This window comes from Leptinotarsa decemlineata, unplaced genomic scaffold, assembly GCF_025532065.1.
Source record: "Leptinotarsa decemlineata unplaced genomic scaffold, Ldec_3_MD MMD2_tig00001393_RagTag_RagTag, whole genome shotgun sequence".
Classification (NCBI taxonomy): domain Eukaryota; kingdom Metazoa; phylum Arthropoda; class Insecta; order Coleoptera; family Chrysomelidae; genus Leptinotarsa; species Leptinotarsa decemlineata.
Genome location: NW_027412562.1, coordinates 5,653,288 through 5,662,368, shown reverse-complemented (window position 1 = coordinate 5,662,368; position 9,081 = coordinate 5,653,288).

The window sequence follows — 9,081 nt, the reverse complement described above, 5'->3', positions numbered from 1 at the left end:
AATGGGATCGGTTTTCTATTTGACTTGCTCATCCGAGCAATGGAAATAACTTCAAAACCTTTTCCTTGTAGTTCAGTCTTCATGTCCTCAGTTTCCAGGGATTCTGGAACTCCCCGAAAAACGACTCTTAGAGGCTTATCGGCTTGTACCGAGTAAGTATGATACGGTATTTTTTCGTGGTCTAAGATTTTTGTAAGTTTCCTAAATTCATCTATGGTGTTTAGATGAACTTTGATCCTATCGTTTGTATTTATCGCCCGCGAGATGGAAATGTTCTGCGCAGAGGCGATCGAATTAAATTCTTTCCATTTTTTCTTCGCCCGTATTGTTATTGGCGGAGGTTTTGTGGTCTTTTGTTTTGATTGTTCTTGTCGAGTTCCCGTGGCATCCTCGACCTTATTTTCCTCATCTAATTCCATCCTTTCGGGTTTATTATCGTCTGGGGATTAACCTTCTGGGCTACCTGCTTATCCTTTTGTTTAGGCCCTTCCGTTTCGCCCGAGTTTTGTGACGTACCAGGTGTGACGTCATCGGATTTGCTTTCACTATTCCGTTCAGGTACGGAATTTTTGCCTTTTTCTTTTTTGGCTGTTGTACCGGGCTTATTGTTTTTTCCACAGAGGGCTCAGGCGTGGCCGCTCGTTTTTGGGGTATACTTTCTTCCATGATTTCTTCATCCTCTGAAGGTATTCTGTCGAAATCCTGATCTTCTATGTCGTTTTCGTAGCTTGGCAAAGCTTCGAAAAGCTGGTAATATTTTGGCTTGCGATTCTGTTTGTTATTTTCCATCACTTTCCCAAAATATTTATATGACTTCGCCAGCTCTAAGCTGGAAACGTCATATCTGTCTAATAATGCAGCTACTAGTGCAAGTACTGCGTCTCTTGAATTGTTTCTTCGGAAGTAGTGAATATTATTCAATAATTCCTCCATTATTAACGCTTATCGACCTAAAGCACTTTTAGGGGATAGCGGATTATAAAACTGAAAATGTCACTTTTGTCACTATCGATGTTCACTCATCAACGTCTCAATCGCAACTACCGGACTGATTCCTCCGAGAGATGAATATTTATGGGTCGTTCGAGTACTTTCACTTATCTCCGCTTTTCATTTTTTCCTGCTCCACTGGTTAAGTGGGAGATGATCGTTTGGCGGGAGTTGGCCATTTTTCGCTTGATGATGGGATTCCATATGTTGCGTATTTCTACGCTAGCTTGGCTGAATACGTTGTTGGACAACATGTATGCGGCTTCCTTGAATTCTCTCCTAAATCAATGTTCCTCTCTGTGTAAGATCTCAGCTTGGGACCACTCGATGTTGTGTTGATTGGTCCAAACATGGTCTGCTATTCCTGATTTGCTGGTTTCCCCTCGCTGTGTGTGTTTCTTGTGCTCGGCAATGCGAACATTCAATGGCCTCTTAGTTTCACCAATATAGGATTTTTCGCACTCACAAGGTATCCGGTAAATGCAATTCTTGGAATCGCAGTCCGCGTTTGGTGGCCTGGTTTTCGTGAGGCTGCTACGGATAGTGTTACCGGATCTAAAGCAGGTTCTGATGTTGTACTTGGAACCAATTCTGCTTATCCTCTTCGATAATCTTCTGATGTAGTGAAGTGGAAGCACTGGTTGTGACGGCTTCTCTTCCTTGCTAGGCTCCTGCTGTCTTTTAGCCAAAATTTTTTCTACCATCGCTTTGGAGTAGCTATTCCGTCGAAGATTATTTTTGATGATGTCTAGATCCATCTCGAGACCTTCCTTCGTGTAGCAGAGCCCGAAAGTACGGTGTAATAGAGTCTTGATGATTACTCTTTTAGTTGATTGATGGTGGTTGGATTCGTAGTTCAGATAAATCCCTGAAACAACTAAAAAAAGGAAGAATTAGAAATGAATAGCTGAAAATAATTATATTAAGGAAATAACCTGAAATGAAATAATAGTGAAATAAAATACAAGTGAAAATAGAACAATTGAACAAAAATAAAAATAAAGAAATAAAAATGAAAATAAAAAGTTAAGAGATTCCAAGCCAAGTTAAGTCACGACGTTTCGATTGTCAGTCTCTACAATCGTCTTCGGGTGATGACTGGGTAACATTATAATAACTATGTTGCACAAAGGTGGTCCAGGAAACAGTCCGAAAAATCATAGTAAGTTGTTATTTCGAAATATTCACAACCCTTATACTCGAAAGACTTACGATGTGGGTCGATGATTGCAAAGCATTGCCAGAGTGTCAGTCTGGTTTTCGCCCTGGTCGAGGATGTGTAGACAATGCATATACGCTGAGCTCCGTGATGAATTTTCATATTAGATATAGAAAACAAACCATATTCGCTATTTTTGTTGACTTTAGAAGAACTTCTGATTCTGTTGACCATAACTTACTCCGGGAAAAATTAGTCAAAATGAGGATATCAGCTAAAATCCTGCGGATAATACAAATGTTGTATTCCAATGCAATCAGTCAATTAAACGGTTCCGATGGCCTCTCTAAATTATTTGAATCAACAACTGGTGTTCTTCAAGGTGAACATCTGAACCCCCTTCTATTCGCACTATTTATGGCGGATATAGAAACATTCTTCTATGATAACCAGGCACAGGGTGTGAACATTGATGCTTGAAATGACGTGTTGACTGTATTATATGCAAATGATCTGGTGATCAGAAATTGATGTCGTGAAAAAATTGAAGATTCTATAAAAATATACTATACAGGCTGATTCACGGTGGATGGCACATTAGACGTTTCTGGTGAACCAGACAACGGATCACTTTGAAAATTTAATGGAGGGCATATTCGGACATTCTCTAGCCAACTAAAATATTTTCGACAATGCGGTGTTGCCGCTTCTATTAGAAAGCAGTAGCAACTTTGATTTTTCAAATGGAACACTCTGTATATAATATTATTTTTGGAATCTCCAACAATTGCCCGACAACTTTTCTTGATATTTTCCTATACCTATCTGTTACCGTTTTCGAAATAAAAATTAATTTCAATTTTTTTCTTCGAAAATCATGACTTCTAAAAATGCCGATATCTTTTAGTTAAGAAGTACTACGATATCGAAATTTGGTTTGGAGTTAAGTGATACTTGGACACTTCCCACACGTCAGCCTAATCTCCGTTACTTCAATACAGGGTGGTAAAAAAATACAGTTTTTTCGTTTGCTTGAAAAAGTTGCTGAAATTTGATTATTTTGAATAGAACACCCTGTATATTATTGAAAATTCGGAAAGCTGCTGAAATTTGCTTTCTTTCTATGTATATCATACCTATACCTAACTAGTCAAGCTTCGGACTTATGAACATTTATTTGTGAAAATGTCCCTTCAGAATGGTATTTCCATTCGGTATTTGGTAAGCAGGCCATGATTACTATTTGACAGTAGCGTTGTGACATTCTCCTAATAATATCGACATTTTCGTCACTTCAGAAGTTGCAAATACCTTCAAAACGATGGAACAAAACTATTCAAACGAAGTTCTTATGAATTTGTTTATTATTTTTGGACAGTGTGACAGAACATGTAGAAAGTTCAATGAAATATATCCGAATCTACCAAAAACTGTATTTTTTTACCACCCTGTATTGAAGTAACGGAGATTAGGCTGACGTGTGGGAAGTGTCCAAGTATCACCTAACACCAAACCAAATTTCGATATCATAGTACTTCTTAACTAAAAGATATCGGCATTTTTAGAAGTCATGATTTTCGAAGAAAAAAATTGAAATAAATTTTTATTTCGAAAACGGTAACAGATAGGTATAGGAAAATATCAAGAAAAGTTGTCGGGCAATTGTTGGAGATTTCAAAAATGATATTATATACAGAGTGTTCCATTTGAAAAATCAAAGTTGCTACTGCTTTCTAATAGAAGCGGCAACACCGCATTGTCGAAAATATTTTAGTTGGCTAGAGAATGTCCGAATATGCCCTCCATTAAATTTTCAAAGTGATCCGTTGTCTGGTTCACCAGAAACGTCTAATGTGCCATCCACCGTGAATCAGCCTATATACAATGAGCTGACTGAATTTACAAAAAACTAAAATTATACAATTTGCTCGAGGTGGATATCGTAAACCTAATTTTGCTTTTAATTTCAACTTTTAACGGACAACCACTAGAGGTAACAAACAAATATGTTTATTTGGGAGTAACTTTAACCTCGTCAGGATTATTCCGGGAAATGTCATCAGTTACTAGTATTAAGGGAAAACAAGCTATTGTCCCTGTAATCCCTATTTTGTCTAAAGCTAAAATTGACACATGGTGTCCACGAGAAAATTTATTTGAATCATTAGCAATGAGTGTTATGTTCAACTCCGTTACGGTATGGCGCATTAGATATTTGGAAGTTTTAGAGAGAGTACATCTCAGTTTCTTGAAAATAATTCTTTTATTGCTTATTAACACACCCGACGCAATAGTACGTTTGGAAACGAGATGAGTTAAACTTTTTAAAATCACCTCAAACTGGCTGTACAAGATTCTTACCATGGAGAGTGATGGTTATTCAAGACTTTGTTTTGAAAAACAAATAAGATTAATGAATACGACTGATGCAAAATATAATTGGGCACTTCAAGTAAAGCAATTTTTTTTTTGATAGCGGATCTCTGGAAATTTCAAATGATATGACTGCTCACTCTTTGAATTCAAATAGGAGAAATATAGTAAGTAAATAATACAGTTATCTGTACAACAACGATCCATCTACGGCATCTTGTTACCCTTATATGTATATGTACAATTCGCTCGAAGGAACCAAGCTCATATCTGCTGTTAAGTTACCTTTGTAATAGGGAGCCCAAGCGGGGATTTCGGGATTCACTAAAGCGCGGCAGATTATTATACAGGGGGATACCTTGCACCCGGTTAAGTGCCTCAACCAAATATGAGCCCCATATATAAGACCGCCTGTGAGGGATAAAGGATCAGATTAGTAAAAAAAAATGATCATCATAAATTCTCGAGCGCGTCAGATTGAGGTAGGGTGAGTTAATTACCTGCTAAAAAGTGTATATTTCAGTAATCTGACAATTTGAGAGTGACGTAAAGAAAGGGGAGAGCAGCGAAGTTGTAAAAAAATAACGTCATTTCGACATTCTCGAGCGTAGCTAATTTTTTATCACTTTGAAGGAAATAAATCAAGGATAACGAAAAATACATAATCTGACGATTTCCTCAAGCCGAAATAACAAAAATTCGTCGATAAAGTGTAATGCGTGCAGCTGTGTGATACCTATATTTCCCTCTCCGAGTTTCTATTTCTCTATTCTCTATTCACTTTTTCTCTATCTATTAGTCTCTCACTCCGTCCCCACTCTGAATTCTGTTGCCATGACGTCATCACAGCTGATCACAGAGACTCGTTCGTGTGAAGATGAAGATGATGATTATTTAATCAATTAATTGATAGATGTAGCCGTTACTACGTGGTAGGAAATCATAATGAAGAAAAGAGAAATTAAACTTTCTATGTTTTTTACCACTTTTATTTGTAACTAACGTTACTACAGTTTCGTCCTATAAGGACATTTTCAAACTTATACAATATATAAGTTTGAAAATGTCCTTATAGGACTGCAGTAATATAAACTGCAGTAACGTTTATTACAAATTAATTATTGTGTATAAGTTTGAAAATGTCCTTATATATTGTATAAGTTTAGGTTAAGTGGAAGACCATCTGTGAGCATATCTATGTTCACGATGAACTTCGCCTTTTCAGCGCGCATCTCATATGTATTTATATATTTATATATTTTTTTTATGTTTCTTTTTTTGTTCTCTCTTTGTACTGATGTATCTGCTGCTGAATAAAGATTATTATTATTTTTTTTTTTCACCGTAGTGTGCGCTGGTCAGGCCCTATCCCCCGAAGCCCCGATACATTCGGGAGGGCGCGCCAGCATAATCAACCAATGACCACTCCCCACACCGTGGGGTAAGTGATCATTGGGTCCGAGAATCATGTGCCCTGAGCAAACGCAGTGAGCCAAGAATGACAGCCTTCTGCATCTGTGCGGCTAAGATTATTATTATTATTATTATTATTATTATTATTATTATAAAATGTCCTTATAGGACGAAACTGCAGTAACGTTAGTTACAAATAAAAGTGATAAAAAACATAGAAAGTTTCATTTATCTTTTTTTCATCAATTAATCAATTGATTATAGAAAATTAAATTTTTTTGATAATTTAAAAAAATTATTTTCTTATAAATACAAGTATTCTACTTAAAAAACATACACTTATTTATTTGCATGCTATTTTCTGAGCTTTTCAATTAATGAGCAATTTCAATTAATCAAAAAAATGAAAAAAATATTGTTTTTGTCAGATTAAACGAATCCCTCTAGATAATCGTCAGATTATGAGACAGCACGTCTAAAACATGAAGATGAACCATATATATCTTAATCTGACGCGCTTGAGTATTTCAAAATGGCGAATTTTTTTGCACATTATAATAATGGCCGCGAATTTGTGTCAGATCGAAATCGTCAGATTATTGAATTAGAGCTTTTTTTGCTGCACTTAACACCCCCTTAGAAAATCTGACGCGATCGATTGCATTTTTTTTCTTTTTACTTTCAACCCTTACGTACAACTACCCGCATCATGCAAACGATCAGATTAACATACGAACATTATTAAAAATTCGTAGGACATTGATGCTATCAATATCTGACCCGCTCGAGTATGTCCATGCAACAGTATTTTTTTACATATTCAAAAATCTATAGCCGGTTCCCCCACCGATGAATAGATATATATTATATAACATTTTTTTCTTCTTGTCATCTAAGCTTTCCAACCTAATATGTCTCAATGACGCTCGAGTAAATCCCCATTTTGCATCGTGGGCTCCCCTGCTATTACAAGTTACCCGCACTCTTGCACAGTTACGCATGGCCAATCATTTTAAAATTAAGTTCACATTGAATGGAATCGTGTATTCGATCGTTCCAGGTGTAATATGCACTGTTTGCAATAGTAATAAGGCTGAAATTTCATTTCACATCATCTTCTAATGCCCGATTTACACTGTTATGGAACAAAATAAACAAATTAGTGTGAAGTCACCCACAACTTTTCATCCACAGTTCATGACGAGAAACAATCGAACAGGGTTTAGAATGAGATTTGCGAACAGTGTTGCCAGATTGCAAAAATTAAGAATTTTACCTGTATTTCGATGTTATCATATTGAAAACACGATATATTATTGAAACATGTCGAATAAATGATCTGTCGTAAACTCGACATCCATCTCCTCTGTAGACTCGCTCCTGAACTAAATTTACAGGGAGGTCTGTTGGAGTCGACATCCATCTCAAATCAGTTGAGCAGAAATCCTTCCGGCATTTAGGACCAAAACTGTACAGTTTTCTTCCTGTTAATTTAAGATGCGAATCAAATCTCAAAAAATTTATGACAAAGATTAAATTATTAATCAAGAATATACCACGAGCAGAGATACATAGACAAATATAAATTTAAATACTTACTTTCACGATTGTGGATATATATTGTGTATTAATTTGTTTGTAGTCTGGAACCCTTATGATTGAAATCTCTATATCCATTGATTGTTTAATTTATTTATATCATCTCCAAATGTGTCCGGTTCAAAAGTAAGTACTCATTCAATACATTAGTTAAATTTTGATTCTTCATATTCTGTTCAAATATGTCCAGTTTAAAGTTATATTCTTATCTATATCTAGTACTTATTTCAATAGATTGATTGGTTTAATTCATTTATATTCTGTTCAAATGTAGCTATTTTGAATTTATATCTTAGTACTTAATTCAATGCATGAATCTCATTCAATGTTAGATTCAATATTCTCATTCCTTACACACAGGCACATCATTTTGCCTCGTAAGAAGTATTTTATTTGCTCAGTGTTCATTTCTATATGTTCATGTATATTTACTGTATACAATGTTAAGAAATTGAATATATATATATATATATATATATATATATATATATATATCTCCTCTGTAGACTCGCTCCTGAACGGTATTGTTAAACTCAGGATATCTCAAATTACATACTTTTGAGTTACAAGTCATAAAATTGTTACCGAGGAACCAATTTTCCAATTCCCATATAGTACCTGTTTTGGTACAAATAAATTTTTCCTGATTATCATAATACTCTTATTTTACATGTTTTTTGGTATTAATGCTCGTATTGGGACAGTTGTCCGATAGAATGAGTTCATGTAAAATGCTGACTCATTTATTCGGCATGTTTCAATAATATATCGTGTTTTTAATATGATTACATCGAAATACAGGTAAAATTCTTAATATTTGCAATCAGGCAACACTGTTCGCAAATCTCATTCTAAACCCCGTTCGATTGTTCCTCGTCATAAACTGTGGATGTGAAGTTGTGGATAACTTCACACTAATAATAAACAATGCCTTCAGAATTTGGATGAACTTATTAATGCTTTAGAGAATATAACTATCCCGGTAGCCAAAGAAATCTCAGAATATATCCGGAATATTCTCAGGTTACGTTCATTTATATTGAGTGAATACTTTATTATACTTTTAAGATTTTACAATCCACTGTTAGATTGTTATTTGATTGATTTATTTTTTTGTAATCTCACACACACATACTTCTTGCTGTGAACCCGTTTTTAGAAGCAATAATATTATTATTATTATTATTATTGAGTTTGAACTCCAGAAATTCGTTATGGAATTGGATCAGATTTCATTCACAGGATTGCTATGAAATGTGTTACATGAAAAAGGCAAAATTTCACAGTTCATTTCGAACTTATTTGATTTCTTTCTTCCTTTGAACCTTTTCCACAATTTTTTCTACAAGGATGAAGGAGTGAAAGCCGAAAATATTTTTTGTTAAAAAATTAACTCTCCTGAAAATCTCGTTCAATTCTTTGAAAGGATGTAGTAGATATAAATGCAATAGACATCAGGTTTATTTTATTATGGTATCATCGTGATACGAGAATAGTAGGTTTTAAAAACTCAATGAAGTTGTGAAACAACATATTTGCTTTGTGTA